This window comes from Ailuropoda melanoleuca, chromosome 7 (genome assembly GCF_002007445.2).
Source record: "Ailuropoda melanoleuca isolate Jingjing chromosome 7, ASM200744v2, whole genome shotgun sequence".
In the NCBI taxonomy this organism is placed as follows: domain Eukaryota; kingdom Metazoa; phylum Chordata; class Mammalia; order Carnivora; family Ursidae; genus Ailuropoda; species Ailuropoda melanoleuca.
Window position 1 is genome coordinate 129,533,753 of NC_048224.1, and position 18,553 is coordinate 129,552,305.

Here is an 18,553-nt window from a genome sequence, read left to right on the forward strand (position 1 = left end):
GAGAACAGAAGGGCCCTGAATTCAGAGACATGACCTCAGGGCTACCCATCAGCGTGGCCCAGTGCCAGGGCCATCCCCAGACCAAATAAATGAGAATCCCTGAGTTCAGATTCAGCATCAGGAGCTGTGTGACTCTAATGCACAGCCAAGGTCAAGGTCAAGGGCAACTGCACTAAAAGATTACTAGGCACCCAAAATAACTGACTTGACCGTGCAAGGAGGTGGGGTCTTGTGCCCTCCTTTCCAGGGGGTGGAATCCTGGTCTCCCCCCAACAGCCCCACACAGACCTCCTCTTGTGGGAGGAGGGAGCCCCACCTGTTCCACCGATGCCCCAATGCTGACCCCCCAGAGAGGGCCTGAGGCGGGCGCCCTCAGCACCCTGAGCCACCACCCACGCCTCCCCTACTGGACACAGGCGAGGCCAGCTTGTCCCAGGACTGAGAAGGCCCATTCTTCCTGTTTTAGTAAAGAGAAAAAATTCCACAACATGAATACTTTCTCATGGGAAATTCATAAAGAAAATGCCCCCAGAACCAATCACAACCACACTTTGATGCATATACTTCTAGGCATTTTTTGATGCATTTACCTCCACAGGTAAGTACACCAATATATAGTTTTTATTTAGTTCATAAACAAATGAGATTATGCCCAATGCTCGAGGAATTACATGAAAACGTGCCTCCCAACAGATCACCGAGATGATTTCATGTCAGAACTCCTATCTGTGCTCCCATTCTAAACCAGCCACAAAAGGTGAGGTGACATTCCTCTCTCAACCATCCCCCATCCGCAAAAACACGTTGTTAACGTTGTTTGCTCTGGAAAATGTCGTTTCTGTGAGCCTCCTTGAATCTATACCTTTGTGCACATGTCCACTTTTTTGTTTATAAGGTAAATTCTTAGCCATGGAATAAATGGGAATTCTGGACTCTCCATTCAGTTCTGTTTATTAATTTTGCCTGTTCCCGAGCCTGGAGTGTTCTGGTGGTGACAATACATTGCATTGGTTACCTTGTGGATTCTGCTGCTCTCCTGGGTAGTAAATTCCATTCCCCCTTACATTTTCTAACTGGTTATAATTAGTGATTAAGAAAAGCATTGATCTTGTTTAAAAGATTTTATTTATTCATTAGAGAGAGCGTGTGTGCGCACATGAGAGTGTCCTTTTGTGACTGGCTTCTTTCACCCGGTATGATGTCTGCAAGGTTTGTCCGTGCTGTAGCATGGACCAGTACCTCACTCCTTTACATTAGTCAACATCACATTGTACATACATGTCCCCTTTTGTTCGTCCGTTCATCTGTTGATGGACACTTGGGTTGCTTCAGCTTTCTGGCTACTGTGAGCAACGCTGCGGAAACATGATGAATACTCAGTGTACGAATTTCTGTTCGAGTCCCTGCTTTCACTTCTTTGGATATACCCCCAGAAGTGGACTTGCTGGATTAGACGGTAATTCTATGTGTAATTTCTTTGAGGACTTGCCGTACTATTTTCCACCCTGGCTGCACCATTTGACAATCCCACCAGCAATGCACCAGCGTTCCAATTTCTCCACATCCTCTCCACATTTTTTTTCTTCATAACCATCCCAGTGACTGTGAAAGCCACTGATTTATATATGCTGAGCTGGTACCTACCGACTTACCCAATTCTATTAGCTTCTTGTTTGGGGCCTTGGATTCTCCGGGTAATTCATCACCTCACCGGAAATAGCGACAATATGTATTTTTTTTCAACTTTAGACTCCGGTCCCATCTTCTTAGTTTATTGTCAAGGACCCACAGGACAAGGGTGAAGAGAAGCAGTGACAGCAGGTATCCCTTCTTTCTCGTGTCGCACTCTTAGAGGTCATCATGATTTGTGCAAGTCTCTGGTGGACACCCTGGTTAGGGTTAGGAATGTGGCTTTCCATGCCTGGATTTCTAAGAGTTTTATGGACAATACTCAGCTTTGTCAAATTCTTTTTTGGGAGTCTCTTGAGATAACCGTATGGCTCAATGTAGCGAACCACACTGATAGATGATGACCCATTCTTGCATTTGTTAGATAGACCTCCTCGTCATAAAGCATTTGTGCTTATTGTAGGGTCCTTGGACTACATTAGATTATGAACCCAAATGAATAAGGCCAATGGTTAAGGAAAGAGAAGTGGTAGTGATGGATATGGGTCGTGTCCTTGCCCCGAGGAGAGCGCCTCAGTGGGGGAAAATCCCAAAGGGACAAGATTTTTTCATTTCTTGTTTTTTTTTTTTTCCAAGGAGGCTCCATACACAGTGTAGAGCCCAATGCAGAGCTTGAACTCATGATCCTGAGATCAAGACCTGAGCTGAGATCAACAGTCAGATGCTTAACCGACTGAGCCACCCAGGTACCCCAAAGGAGAAAGGTTTTTTTCAAAGACCTGACCTGTTGTAATAGGATGAAGATTTTATTCATCAAAGTTAATCTTGAGGAGAGTTCTGGATGTGTTTGGAAGAAACACTTGGGTAAATAACTTGCAACTGCTGAGCTGCCTACCCAAGGAGAACCTCGTGCTAGTCCAAGAGCCTGAACTGCTGGGATGGGCAGGACGGTGGCAGAGCCGGCTTCTCTATGGAATGAAAAGGAAAGGAAAAAAACGAAGAAGGGAAGCCGGTGGAACCAGGCAGTGCTTGGGAGAGAGGAGAAAAAGAAAAGGAAGCAAACCCTGGCATTGGGCCGTCAAGGAGGGCCAGTGGGGAGAAGGGCAAGTCTACTGGGCACAGGGGCTATTTGCTGGATCTCCCTGCTGCGGATGCTACTGCGGCACTGGGGACCGAGTTCTCTCTGCCTGGAGGACACAGTACACGTAGAGGGCAGGAGCTGAATGCCCCCGACTTCAGGCCACCCCAAGATGCAAGGTCCTTGAGCTGATGGGGGGTTGCACGGCACCGGAACTCAGTACAACTTGCGAAAAGAAAGGTTTAGTCTAGAGGCTTTTAATCAAGTGCAGGTGGGTCCTTCAAGGGGTCTGTGAATATAACTTAAGGGGTCCACAAATTTTTTTTAAGAACTTCATTTTTTTGTTTTTAAAGTAAACTCTGCACCCAAAATGGGACTTGAACTCATGACCCTGAGATTAAGAGTCACATGCTTGACCCACTGGGCCAGCCAAGCACCCCAGGTCCGTGAATTTAAATAGGAAGAGGTTACCTCTTTATTTTACTCATCTCTAACTGAAATTGAGCATTTCCTTCTATTATGAACATAGGCAACAACCACTTCATTTTAACCTCACCAAGAAAAACAACAGAGATTTTCATACCACACTTGAGTTGTTGCTGGGACTATCGTTTCTATTTGTTGCTACTCGAAATCACGTGGTCGTAGACCCATGAGCATCAGAGTGGGGTAGTGCTGGTCCTTACGGTCCGAAGGCAGGGGGAGGTGCACCTTAGGGCTTCCCTGCCCAGCACATTCTCTGCACTGGACCCTGGTGGCCTGGGCAAGTACAGGACCACGAGGTGGAAACCCTGCCTAGAGGCAATCAGGGGCTGGGGGAGGCCCACAGCTGGGCCAGACAGTCAGTTGCAACGTAGCGTGATTCATGCTTTGAGAGCTCAGAAGAGCGCCTGGTAGGGTCAGACAAGGTTTCTCACGGGAAGTGACATTTAAACTGACTTTTCCAGGATATATTAAGAAGTGCGCACTGGGACATGAGATTTTCCTTTAACCAGAAAAATCCCTCATCAAGCGTATGCGAATCTCAGCTTATAGTTCAGAGGAGTGAAAAGCAGAAATTTCCCCTGGCTGTGGGGCTGAAACAGGAAACCACCCAGAAACCCTCAGCAGAAGGAGGACGGGAATTCCCAGTTCCCCAGGACCTAGCGGACATTTTCACAGGAAGCACCGCCGAGGGAGGCTGCGTCTGTCCCCACCTCCTGGTTGGAATGGAAGCTCTGTGAGCTCCGGAGTCCTGGCCCGTTTTGTTTGCTAATGAGTCTGCGCACCTGCGCCCAGCACAGATCCGGCCCCTGCAAATACTTGTTGAATGGGTGAATAAATAAAGCCACATCCTCCCACAGCTGATGGGGGGCAGGCCGTGACTCTGCCTATCTGTCTAACATTTGTGTCTCCAAATCACCACGCTGCCCTGCACTCTAGGTGACCTAGGACGATCCCCCACCGAAACTCCTGCGGGTACAGAAGTGCTTCGCGGCACTGAGCAGGTGGGGCACCAGCACCTGGTGGCTCAGGTGCCAGCCGTCTCTGCCCTCTTCTGGGACTGCAGGGTGTTGTCACCGGGACCCCTTTCCTCAGAGTGTGGTCCAGGCTGGAAGGATGGAGTCCTGGGGTGGTGGAAGCAGAGGGCTGGGAGCATCCGCACCAGAGCCTTCGTCCTTGAGTTCGCAGCACGTGTGGAGGGTCACTTGTCCACGGGGCCCGACTTAGGCTCATCCCTGGGCCATGAAGTATAAAGCAGAGCATTTCTACCCCCTCTCTGCTCCCTCTAGTGACATTAGGGGCTGACTTTCACCTCCTAAGTTCAACTGTTGAAGCTCTAACCCCCAACACCTAAGAATATGACTATTTGGAGATAGGGTCTTTAAAGAGATAATTAAGTTAGAGGCGCTTGGGTGGCACAGCGGTTAAGCGTCTGCCTTCCGCTCAGGGAGTGATCCCAGCGTTATGGGATCGAGCCCCACATCAGGCTCTTCCGCTATGAGCCTGCTTCTTCCTCTCCCACCCCCTGCTTGTGTTCCCTCTCTCGCTGGCTGTCTCTATCTCTGTCAAATAAATAAATAAAAAGCTTAAAAAAAATAAAGAGATAATTAAGTTAAAATGAAGTATTTAGGGTGGCTCTAATCCAATAGGAGTGGTGTCCTTTTAAGAAGAGGAGGTCAGCATTTCTCAATCTCATAAAAGCCATCTATGAAAAGCCTACTGCAAGCATTATTCTCAATGGGGAAAAGCTGGAAGCCTTTCCCTTAAGATCAGGAACACGACAAGGATGCCCACTCTCGCCACTATTATTCAACATAGTACTAGAAGTCCTTGCAACAGCAATCAGAAGACAAAAAGGGATCAAAGGTATCCAAATCGGCAAAGAAGAAGTCAAACTGTCTCTCTTTGCAGATGACATGATACTCTATATGGAAAACCCAAAGGAATCCACTCCCAAACTATTAGAAGTTATAGAACAATTCAGTAAGGTGGCAGGATACAAAATCAATGCCCAGAAATCAGTTGCATTTCTATACACGAATAACGAGACTGAAGAAAGAGAAATTAGGGAATCCATCCCATTTACAATAACACCAAAAACCATACGTTACCTTGGAATTAACTTAACCAGAGACGTAAAGGACCTATATGCTAGAAACTATAGATCACTTTTGAAAGATATTGAGGAAGACATAAAAAGATGGAAAAATATTCCATGCTCATGGATTGGAAGAATTAACATAGTTAAAATGTCCATACTACCCAGAGCAATCTACACTTTCAATGCTATCCCGATCAAAATACCGAGGACATTTTTCAAAGAACTGGAACAAATAGTCCTTAAATTTGTATGGAACCAGAAAAGGCCCCGAATCTCCAAGGAACTGTTGAAAAGGAAAAACAAAGCTGGGGGCATCACAATGCCGGATTTCGAGCTGTACTACAAAGCTGTGATCACAAAGACAGCATGGTACTGGCACAAAAACAGACACATCGACCAATGGAACAGAATAGAGAACCCAGAAATGGACCCTCGGCTCTTTGGGCAACTAATCTTTGATAAAGCAGGAAAAAACATCCGGTGGAAAAAAGACAGTCTCTTCAATAAATGGTGCTGGGAAAATTGGACAGCTACATGCAAAAGAATGAAACTTGACCACTCTCTCACACCATACACAAAAATAAACTCCAAATGGATGAAAGACCTCAATGTGAGACAGGAATCCATCAAAATTCTAGAGGAGAACATAGGCAACAACTTCTATGACATCGGCCAGAGCAACCTTTTTCACGACACATCTCCAAAGGCAAGAGAAATAAAAGATAAAATGAACTTATGGGACTTTATCAGGATAAAGAGCTTCTGCACAGCCAAGGAAACAGTCAAAAAAACTAAGAGACAGCCCACGGAATGGGAGAATATATTTGCAAAGGACACCACAGATAAAGGACTGGTATCCAAGATCTACAAAGAACTTCTCAAACTCAATACACGAGAAACAAATAAACAAATCATAAAATGGGCAGAAGATATGAACAGACACTTTTCCAATGAAGACATACAAATGGCTAACAGACACATGAAAAAATGTTCAAAATCATTAGCCATCAGGGAAATTCAAATCAAAACCACACTGAGATACCACCTTACGCCAGTTAGAATGGCAAAGATAGACAAGGCAAGAAACAACAATTGTTGGAGAGGATGTGGAGAAAGGGGATCCCTCCTACATTGTTGGTGGGAATGCAAGTTGGTACAGCCACTCTGGAAAACAGTGTGGAGGTCCCTTAAAAAGTTAAAAATTGAACTACCCTATGACCCAGCCATTGCACTACTGGGTGTTTACCCCAAAGATACAGACGTAGTAAAGAGAAGGGCCATATGCACCCCAATGTTCATAGCTGCATTGTCCACAATAGCCAAATCATGGAAGGAGCCGAGATGCCCTTCAACAGATGACTGGATTAAGAAGCTGTGGTCCATATATACAATGGAATATTACTCAGCTATCAGAAAGAACGAATTCTCAACATTTGCTGCAACATGGACGGCACTGGAGGAGATAATGCTAAGTGAAATAAGTCAAGCAGAGAAAGACAATTATCATATGATTTCTCTCATCTATGGAACATAAGAACTAGGAGGATCGGTAGGGGAAGAAAGGGATAAAGAAAAGGGGGGTAATCAGAAGGGGGAATGAAACATGAGAGACTATGGACTATGAGAAACAAACTGAAGACTTCAGAGGGGAGGGGGTGGGGGAATGGGATAGACTGGTGATGGGTAGTAAGGAGGGCACGTATTGCATGGTGCACTGGGTGTTATACGCAACTAATGAAGCATCAAACTTTACAATCAGAATCAGGGGATGTACTGTATGGTGATTAACATAATATAATAAAATAAAATTAATTATAAAAAAAAAAAGAAAATTGGATGCACAACAATGTAGATATATATAACCCTACTGAACCGTGCACCTAAAATCTAAAGAGTAAATTTTATGTTATGTGTTTTTATCATATTTAAAAATAAAACAATAAAAAATAAAAAAAAATAAAAAAAAGAAGAGGAGGTCAGAACACACACACGCGCACGCAGAGAAGACCATGTGAAGTCACAGAGAGAAGACAGCCATCTACAAGCCCAGGACAGAGACCTAGGGAAACCAACCCTCCCGACTCCCTGAGCTCAGACTTCCAACTTCCAGAACTGTGAGGAAATACGTTTCTATTGCTTCAGCCCCCCAACCTGTGGTACTTTGTTACCCCAACCCTGGCAAACTAATACAAATCTCACTGCAGGAATTTATTCAGTGGGCTCCCAGACGTCACACCCACACTTTCTGTCACCACAAAGGAGAAATAAACAGAAATGCCCTTCGAAGACTCATAGGTCAAAAAGGCCTTTTGACTCAAGGAATGGTTATTTGGTGACCTTAAGGCCTACTCAGTAAGAAAAACAGGGTTTCAGAACTCAAATTTCCCAGAAGTACGAGCTACTCCTTCCTGATATCAGAGGACCCACGCATGAGAGATACTGATATTTGCTAACGTCAATTTTACAGATGGAGAAGGATAACCACATGCCCCTGAGTCAGGTTAAATGGCTTATGTGTGTATGGAGGTTAGTAGGTTTGGATGTTAAAAAAAAATCTCTTGCCATGCCTTAGTCTTTCGCCAGGTTTATTAGAAACATGCCTGACTTTACAGGACAAACAATAAAAATAAGTCCAACTTTGAAGTTTCATAAGAGTACCTGGCAGCCAGTGTTTAAACTGTAAATGCATTTCACTCATTACTGGGAAAGGCCTCAGAAGACTCTGGAAATGCGGCCCATTTCTCCCTCCCCAGGCCACAAATTGTCCCGCAAATAAGGGTCTCCACCTGGGCTCCAGTGTAGCAAGACTAACCCACTCTGCCTCCAGAGAGAGAGCTCAGGTGAGTTTGCCAGCTTCCAAAATATGAGGGACTGAGGGCCCCAAAACCCCTGTGTGAAACCCTTGCTGGGTCGTGCCCCCCTCCCGCCGTCCACACTGCCCTCCCGACCTTAGCGATTTCTTCCAGGGCCCCCGCCAACCTGGCCCAGCTGCTCCACCTTCTGGGCCTCATTTTGCTCCTTGTAAAGTGAGAACCATAAAAACAGCCCCTGAGGGGCCTCGGAGAACTCAGGGAGCAACATATGTAAGGACCCTCCTGGGATCCAGCAAGTCCCAAGTGTTTGTTCCCTTTCTTCCTGCCCCTCCTGGACGGCAGGATGGTGGCTTCTCCTCAGCAGCCCCCACGTCCTGCGGCACAACCCAGGAACTCCCTGAGATCAGAATACAGAGCGTTAGTGGACTGATTTCATTCACAGTCCATGTGTTTCTCATCTGTATCGGCTCCGCTAGGATTGTCTTGAAAGTATGTGAACTTCACAGGCACCTGGGTGGCTCAGTTGGTTAAGCAGCTGCCCTGGGCTCAAATCATGATCCTGGGGTCCTCGGATCGAGCCCCCACATCAAGCCCCTGCATGGAGCTCCCCGCTCAGTGAGGAGTCTGCTTCTCCCTCTGCCTCTGCCCCTCCGCCTGATCATGCTTTCTCTCTCTCTCTCTCTCTCAAATAAAGAAATAAAATCTTTTTTTTTTTAAAAAAGGAATGTGAACTTTAAAACTATTTTTCTGATAAAATTAATTCACGTTCCTTGGATTCAGTTTGGATTCCTTGGATTCAGTTTGTTTACAAGAATAAAAAAGAAAAGAAATCTAGCCAACTCCAAGGCCCAGAGGTCATTGTTGGTTAATAGGCTATGAGATTTCTTTCCAGTCCTTCTTCTCTATGTGTACTCATGTTGGCTTTACTCAGTGGCCGGAGGCTTCCAGGATTTTTGCCGTAGGGCTCTTAGCGTAAACACCCCCCAGCTTCTAAGCTCAAAGAAAAGACCTCACTGACAGAGCTAAATTTGACAGCATCTTCTCTCTCGAGCGTTGACGCGGCCATGTATACCTATTTATACTGTCTCACATTTCTGCCTTGTGGATAGTAAAATCTTCCCTGTCAAAATCTTCGAGAAAGCTGCTGGGGTATCTCCAGCCCGTCAGTGTGTAATGAGCACCTGTTTAAGGGAGGCAAATAATTGAGAGGAAAGGATTTCTGCAGGCTGCCTGACATCTTGTTCTGTGCTCTGTTATTTAGGTGAAGAAATATAATCATTGGTTTTATTCCATCTGAGGAGAACCTGGCAGCCAGTCCCCCATGCCCGATCCCTTCCCCAGATCAAAGGTTCACACGGGCGGTCTGAGGGCTGGAACCCCTGTGCCTCCCAACTAATGGCCACCAATTCCTTGCTTGGCCAAAGCCAACCTGGGCACTCAGCCAGGAGGTCAGGTGGGTGTGCAAGTCTGGGCAACTTAATTGGATCCAGAGCATTTTTGGGAAATAATGCAGAGATTCTTCGGTTCAGGTATAAAAGATCTGTGGGGTCCAGCAGGGCTGTCCTACACCTCTTCTGATTTGGGGCAGTGTCCACAATTTCATTCCAGAAGCGTAAGCAGAACCATAGCCTTGGTGGGTGGTTCACACGCCCAGCCATCATGGGTCGGCTTCCCAAGATGCGAGCCTTTCAAGGCCTGACATCTTCCCTTAATAATTGTGCCCCTCCACCTGCGTGCGAATGAGCCCAACTACCTCTCGGGTATATAAGGGAGGTGTGTATGTTTGTACCCGTGGTAACATGTGTGGTTTTGTGTGGGTGTGTGTGTGTGTGTGTGTGTGTGTGTGTGTGTGTGTAAAGGACAGATTGAAGAAAACGCTCCAAGTTTAGTCTTACACGATTTCTTCTTGGTTGGGGTAACTTTTTCAAATATTTAAAAAATATTTAATATTATTGGCGCTCCACGCTGAAATATCCTAAATTCCTAGAATATATTTAAACGTGTGTGTCTCTGTGTGCGTATACACACACATACACACATACAATTTCACTCAGTGCCCAGTGACAACTATTATTATTATAATTGTTACTTCGGATGAGAGTCTGGCCTCTAGAATTGAGTGGGAACAAAACTGGAGGCCCTGGGAGTACGGACCTAAGACATCCAGGACCCCGGAGTCTTCTTCCTTTGTAAACCAAGCAGCTCCCCGAGGGTAAGCGGAGCGGCGGGCTCCTGAGACAGTTGGCGCTCCGCCTCTGCCCCCTTGTGGTGGAAAGGGAGCACGACAGGATGCCTGGTCCGCCCTGAGAATGTTTCCTTTGTGTCCACGTCAGAGATCCCGGTTTTTTGTTTTTTGTTTTTTTTTTTTTTAAGATTTTATTAATTTATTTGACAGAGAGAGAGGCAGCCAGCGAGAGAGGGAACACAAGCAGGGGGAGTGGGAGAGGAAGAAGCAGGCTCCCAGCGGAGGAGCCTGATGTGGGACTCGATTCCTGGACCCCGGGATCACGCCCTAGGCCGAAGGCAGATGCTTAACAACGGAGCCACCCAGGTGCCCAGAGATCCCGGGTTTATCACTATTATTACGATCGCTGTTGTTGCTATCCTGGTACTTGCTACTGTCTGGCGGTTATTATTTATGAGGAGACTGTTCACCCTATATCCTGGCACAGAGCTAAGTCAGACCCCACACACTGCGGTGTGAAAATGGTAGCACTGCCATCTCTCGAGCAGGAAGCTAAGCTCAGAGAGGTTGAGTCACTCGTCCAGGGCTACACAGCTCTTAGGAAATGGGCCTTAAGCCCAGGCCCAACCAGGGCCCTCGACCACTTACCCACTGCACCAAGCCCCACCACCCACCATAGCTGCTCACCACTGTGCTTCTCCAGTGCGAGTCACAGGCAGAGCCCTTGAAAAGAAAATACTTTCTTAGGAACCAAAGAAAATTGAGACTCTTGAGAAACTTCATTGAAAGTAGACCCCTGTAACCACAGGTGATCCCGGGTGCTGTCACAGCCACCCGTATGAAGCAAGGAGGGGCTTCCCTGACAGGTGTCATCTAGTTGGTCCAGAAGAAACCTATCCATTTTCCTAGATGATCACCAAAATGAAAACATAGGGAAATTTAATTCTCAAGGGATGTGTAGGCAAGGCACCACCTTCCTCCCTCCACTCGGCCAACCATTTTGAAGAGACCCCAGTCTGGGAAATACTGGTTAAGAGTAAGGGTAAAGAATAAAATTGTTGATGCCATGGGGCCCCTTTAACAGGTCCTAAGTAGGGGCCCTGTGTGGTGCTGTCGGTTAAGTGTCCAACTCTTGGTTCGGGCTCAGGCCATGATCTCAGGGTCGTGAGTTCAAGCCCCATGTGGGGCTCCGCGATCAGCTGGGAGCCTGCTCGAGATTCTTTCCTTCTGCTATGCCAAAGGCAGACGCCTCACCAACTGAGCCACCCAGGCACCCCAATAAATAAAATCCTAAAGAAATAATTAGCTGGCCCTTTAATTGTTGTATTTTTTAAATTCTGGAAGTCTTTTCTTGGATTTCATTTGAATCTGAGTCTTAAAGGTACAGACCTGCCTCGGGCAGAGTCCCCTCAAGGCAGAGCTGAGACAAAGCCTGGCCGCAGTTCATCTGCTTGACTGGGAAGTGATCCCAGGAGGCAGGAGTGAGGGACAGGGGAGGGAGACACAGGAGAGCCGCACCAGCCGTGCTGCCAAGGTTTCCCCCTCAGCCCTCTGCAGTGTGCAGACTGATGTCAGGCTGTCCACCTGCCCAAGGGAGCTGTGGGAAAGCTGTCCTCCCTCCCTTGCTGGGCTGGAAAGCTATCCTCCCCGCCCTGGGGAAAGGGGGCCGTGACCCCGGGCCTGACGGGCTGTGACTGAGCTGCCGTAACAAGTCAGCACATGCTGGGCACCTGAATACGACAGACATGAATTCTCTCGCGCTGCTGGAGACCAGAAGTCCAGAATCCGGTTCACTGGGCCGAAGTCCGCGTGCCTTGCTCCTTTTGGAGGCTCTAGGGGAGAATCCACTCCCTGCCCCCTACAGCCTCTGGGGCATTTCTGGGCTCAGAGCCACATCCCCCCAACCTCTGCCTCCTTCACTGTTGCTTTCTCCTCGCTGTGTGTGCTAACGCTCCCTCTCTGCCTCTTTCTTAGAAGGATACTCACGACATCATTCAGGGCCCACCTGGGTAATCCAGGATCTCGAGATCCTTAATCACATCTGCAAGAATTCTTTTCCCAAATAGGGTGGCATTTACAGGTTCCAGGGGTCGTGGTGTGGATGTATCTGTGGGGGGCCAGTTTTCAGCCATCCCTGGATCAAAGCAGGAGGCAAGCCTCACTGCTGCAGGTGAGACCGGTCAGCGCCGAGCAGGTGAAGCTGGTTGGAGCCGACGGCCTCCCCGTGGCCGGGAGCGCATGGAGAGAACACAGGGGACAGCGCCGCCCGAATCGGCGGCCAGAACAGGCCTGGAGGGACGATGGCACAAGCAAGTCCCTGCGGTCCTCAGGAGACCCGCGGTTGCGTTTCGGCTCAGGTGAATGTCTTCCAGGTATTGAGGCCCCTGCAGGCTCGAGGCAGCTACCACGTCACCTCTGTCCAGAGAGGCGTAATTCAGAGAATCTGTGAGAATGCATGTTTGCTCTCCATTCACCCGTGACGTTACTGGGATAATTGCAGGAGGTGCCTACCAGGTCGCCCTGCCTTCTCTTTCTCCACCCTGGAGGACCTTCTCTCCACAAAGCAAGTCGGCCCAGACCCCACACATGTCAGCCCTGCAGCCGCTACCAGGGCCCAGAGTCCTTACTAGGGTGCCATGGGGTGGCGCTGGGATGGCGCTGTGCCCCAGCACCCTTGCACTGCCTAGTCTCCTGCTCCCGGGAAGGGGACATATGAAGACACGAGAGACAGAGATAGACAGAGACAGAGGGAGACACACAGAGGAGACCGCTAGCTCACTAAACAGTTGTACCGTTGAGAATTGCACAGCATCAGTCAGAGGAGGGTTTACTAGTGGCACCTTCTCCGCTCTGGGATGTGGGGACAGCACCAGGCCTTCCCGCTGTGCCCATGCACCTGCCACACAGCTGCTGGCTGGATGTGTACGTGCATCCAAGTAAGTTAACATCGACGCTCACAATTTGAAAATACTCCCAAATTGTCGTCTGCTTGTTGTGTAGGTCATGCACCCATGGAGTCGGAGACTCAGAAGGCTCAGAGGGATGGGCACCTCCCCACACAGGCTGCTATCTGTACGGCACATGTCCTTGCAGGATGTTTTATGCCTCTAGAAGCCAACATGTGTGTGCATAATTGCTTTTTTCTCATTTCACTGTATCTTGGAAATCATTCCATAGGAGTTTTTAAGGAACTCTGTCATTCTTTCTTTTGCAATTACATAGTGTCTCGTGGTATAGATGTGCTGTAGGCTATTTAACTTGGTCTTTTCTTTTCTTTTTTAAGTGGAGCTGCACATGGAGCTCAACCCTGGGCTTGAACTCAGGACCCTGAAATCAAGACCTGAGCTGAGATCAAGAGTCAGATTCTTAATCAACTGAGCCATCCAGGTGCCCCAACCCAGTGTGTTAATGGACATCGCCATTGTGTTCAATCTTTTTCAAACAATGGAGTATTAATTACCTCTCACAGAGGTAATTCCCAGATGTGCAGTTGTTGGCAGATGTCGATGAGCTGCTACCAGCAAGGAAAGACTCAGGGCTACTACGAGCTGGAAGAGGAGAGGAAGAATCCTTTTCCGGGTGGCTTCCAAGGGAACACAGTTCTGCCGACACCTTGATCTTGGACTTCCAGCCTCCAGAATGTGAGACGGTAAGTTTCTGTTGTTTAACCACTCCGTTTTGGCTCTTCGTTACAGCAGCCCCAGGAAATGAATACATACACTATCTTAAATTTCATCACTTGTAGAAATCACAGATATTTTTATACAAGATTATCCTTGTCACAATATTTCAAAATGTTGTTTAAGTTCATCACTACTTTGAAATTATAGTAATGAGGCCCAAAGCTACATCTTTTTATTTAATGAGGTAAGAAATAACTTATGAATTTGTTTTAAGGTATGTTGGTAGTCCTATAACTGTATTTAAATGTAATTATTTTCTTTGTTACTCTCTTTGTTCTATTTTATGCATTTAAAGCCATTATTTTTAAATTTATATTACTTCGATTTTATTTTATATTAGTATGTTTCCATTCTTTTTTTTTTAAAGATTTTTTTTTATTTATTTATTCGACAGAGATAGAGACAGCCAGTGAGAGAGGGAACACAAGCAGGGGGAGTGGGAGAGGAAGAAGCAGGCTCATAGCAGAAGAGCCTGATGTGGGGCTCGATCCCATAACGCCGGGATCACGCCCTGAGCCGAAGGCAGACGCTTAACCGCTGTGCCACCCAGGCGCCCCTAGCATGTTTCCATTCTTAAAGGGTTTCCTTGTCTCCTAGATTATAGATGTAGTCTCCGAGATTGTTTTTGGAATATTAGTATTACTTAAATTTAAGTCATTTCTCTCTTTTTCTTTTTATATGTTAGTCACCATACAGTACATCGTTCGTTTTTGATGTAGTGTTCCATGATTCATTGTTTGCGTATAACACCCAGTGCTCCATGCAATACGTGCCCTCCTTAATAGTCTTCACCGGGCTAGCCCATCCCCCCACACCGCTCCCCTCTGTTTATTCTGAGAAGGCTTCACCTCCATGGCCCTGTGGTCGGCTTGAGCTGCAGTACTCAAATATATCCAGCAGAGGGCACTAGAACACCTACGCAAAGCTTCATACACATTAATGCTGTCTGTTCTACTATATTTTCCTCCACTGCAGAAACAGAAATCTTTAAATTCATATTATTTTTGGACTATTAATAATGTATACACTGTGATCAGAATATGAAAATATTTGCAGACTTGCTATCCTATTTCCATACCATTATTGATTCTTAAAATTTCCATACCATTGAACAGTTGGTACTGAAGTTATTTTTAAACAGTATCCCATAGCTGGAACTACTTTGTAATTTCTATGTCCATTCTGAAAGTACTCAATGAATATGGAATGGAAATTAAAGAATAGCCTGGAGCACCTGAGTGACTCAGTGAGTTAAGCATCCCACTCTTGATTTCTGCTCAGGTCATAGGTCATGATTTCAGGGTCATGAGATTGATCCCTATTTCAGGCTCTGCATTCAGTGCAGAATCTGCTTGTCCCTCTCCCTCTGCTCCTCCCCCTGTTTGCATGCTCGCTTTCTCTCTCAAGTAAATAAAATCTTAAAAAATTCTCTCTCTCCCTCTCCCTAAGCCTCTCCCCACCTCTCCCCACCAAAAAAAAAAAAAAAGAGAGAGAGAGAGAGAGAGAGAGAATAGCCTGGCGCTCATTCAGTAGAGCATGCAACTCTTGATCTCAGGGTCGTGAGTTCAAGCCCCATGTTGGGCGTAGAGCCTATGTTAAAAAAAAGAAAGAAAGAAAAAATGAACACTAGCCTGACCACATTACAGATATACACAAAACACCTAATAATGTGAGCCATAGTGATAACAGTTTGAAAGGGTCTTCTAAGTCTTTGCCTGACCCAACTAGAAGATCATCTAAAGGCTTCCTAGTGTGTACATAACATAGTTCTTTTTTTCTTAGTGAAAGAAACACTTTCAGAATGTTTTTTCTCTGAAGGTCTGATCTCTTTGATATTTGTTAAATTATCTGAATGAACTGGGTGCTGGGCTGTTCAGTTGCTTATATTACACAATAGTATTGCCTGGGGGACCAGTGTGAAGGCAGCACATTTTTGTCCTTCTTGCTCCCACGTCCAACCCCCAACTCATTGCTCCTCATGACAGCAAGCCTCACAGACGGCTGTGAAGGAGGGAAATGCTGTAGCAGGTAAGCACCGCCTCTTTCTTCCTTTGCCATCGGTAAGCCCTGTGATGAATGACTTAACTGTCTCCTGAGCATTCTTGGAGGATACTCTGTATATCTCTGTGGCCCAGGGAGAAATAGTCCCCAAACCTAAAAGCTCTACACAGGGCAGGGCCACCTCCTTACATCTAGGACAATGGTATCGCATAATCTTGGGTTTAGACAAATAGGACTTCAAATCCTAACTGCACATAGTAAGTGATGTTGGTTAAATGACTTACCTTTGAACATTATCTCTGAATAACGAATAGTTATCTCTGAATACTTACCTCCATTAGTACTTATCTCTGAACAATGCTCATCTCTGAAATTATCTCTGGATGTGAGTTGTCTCCTCCATAAAATGGGGTAGCAATTGCTGTTTCATGGGGTTGTTGTGCAAATGGGATTCAACTTTTTTTGTAAAGTAATAGTGTACTTGTTCCATTAGCATGAGCCCCCATCCCCTCTGCTCCCCCCAAATACATACTTCCTTCTCCATGGAAAAGCTACACAGACCAAGTTTGCATAGCACTTCATGATCCTAAGAGACTTAAAAAGAGGCAAGGTGGAAGCTGATAGAAGATACATTTCAGGAAAAGATAAAATCATGATTCTCATGCAAATAGAAGAACGGACAGGTATTAAAGGTTTTATTTAGCACCTTGATTCAATACAGGAATCAGACAGATTTAAAACACTACTGCAATAAAGAAGTCAAGAAGGAAAAAATTGGGGTGCCTGGGTGGTTCAGTCGGTTAAGCATCTGCCTTCAGCTCAGGTCATGATCTCAGGGTCCTGGGATTGAGCCCTACATTGGGCTCCCTGCTCAATGCAGCATCTGCTTCTCCTTCTGCCCCTCCCCCTGCTTGTGGTCTCTCTCTCTCTCTCTCTCACTCTCACTTTCTCTCTCTCAAATATATAAATAAAATCTTTTTTAAAAAAAGAAACAAAGGTTTATATGGAGTAAAGGAAATGTTGAAATGAATTGAAAGGAGGCAAAACTGTTTTTTTCCATAATTTGGGGAGGAGAGTCAGCTAGAATTCCCTAGACGGACAGAATTCACATGGAAACCAGTTACCTACAGCTCACAGAGTTGTAAAATAGCTCAGCATCAGAAGTTGGAAAATCAGAATTAGATAAGGCAGAAGAGTGTGCTTAGTTTCCCATTGGGAAACTTTTTTTTTCTACCACTGGTATGTATGGCAATAATGGGCTACTTTATTATTTCCTACTTCCTAGAGTTAGATCATACAGATACCATTCTGTTTTTGACCCAAGTCTGTCGTATAATTACTAAAAATCCAGGACTTGGTTCTTAGGACAAAGCTACATGCTCTTAGCTGTTTGCTAAGAATCAATGCATTGCTATAGAGAAAGTGCCAACAGGGTACACACAGCCCCTCCTCGCCCCAGAGCTGATCTTCATGCCCAACCTGCAGCCAGGGCAGGTGGGTTGCATGTGAGGGCCCCTGGAGGGAGACTGAAGAGTTTGGTGGTCTCCTACTCAATGTTATATCCAGCAGGATGCTAGGTAAAGCTCTCTGCCCAGCAGAGCGCCACCACCAGCTCCCACTTTCTAGCCCTGGAGGTTGGCTGACTAATACAAAACAAATTCTTTCCCCCACACCTTCTCCAATTGTTGAGACTCCCCAGAAGGCCATGCACCCCAATTTGGGACCCTCCTACCTTCACTCCTGAGTTCAGGAGAACGTTAGTCCTAATGTGGCTCCCTCATGTTGCCAGTGAGTGGGCACTTGGTCTACACCTGTCATTGGCAGATAGTGCCTTGTTTATCACTCAGGGTTAGTAATTAACTGCATAAGGGAAGTGATCTGAATCATGATTTCTATTGATTGAACTACCTGGCTTTTATGTTGAACAGCAAGTGGATTAGCAAGTGGGTTCAGCTCCATTCAGCCTATCTCTGCTCCAAATAAGACCTCCCCTGAACTTTCTACTTAGGAGGGCTGGGACTAGGGTGAGGCAAGTGAGGCATTTGCTCCTACTGCAAAATTTAAGGAGCACCAGGTGCCAAAAAAAGAATCCATTATTAAGATAAATAATATTTTAACACAACACATTTTTTAAAAATCAAAATCAATGAAAAAATCCATGATGAACAAAATATGAAAATTGTAAATGAAAAGAGGATCCAACCCTGTACATGCAGGGCCCTGAGGATGAGTCCTGGCACAACCTAGCCCAGGCAAAGGCAAATCAGGCCCCACTGGTGTTTATGAATCCAGGCTCTTGCAGGTTTATGTGCATTTTCATAATAGCAAATGTACATTTAAGATTTGCATTTCATTGAAAGTAAATTTTACACTAAAGGAAAAAAACCTAAGCAGATATTGAATTATGATTAATTAAATATTTAAGGGTAGGTGTACTGATATTTGTAATTTACTTTATCAAAAAAAATTGGATGGGTTATAGATTTGTAGAGAGAAAGGTAGAGGTATAAATATTGATAAAGTACAGTAAAATGTTAATTGTAGAATATAGGGTCTAAGTATATATGCATTCACTATAAA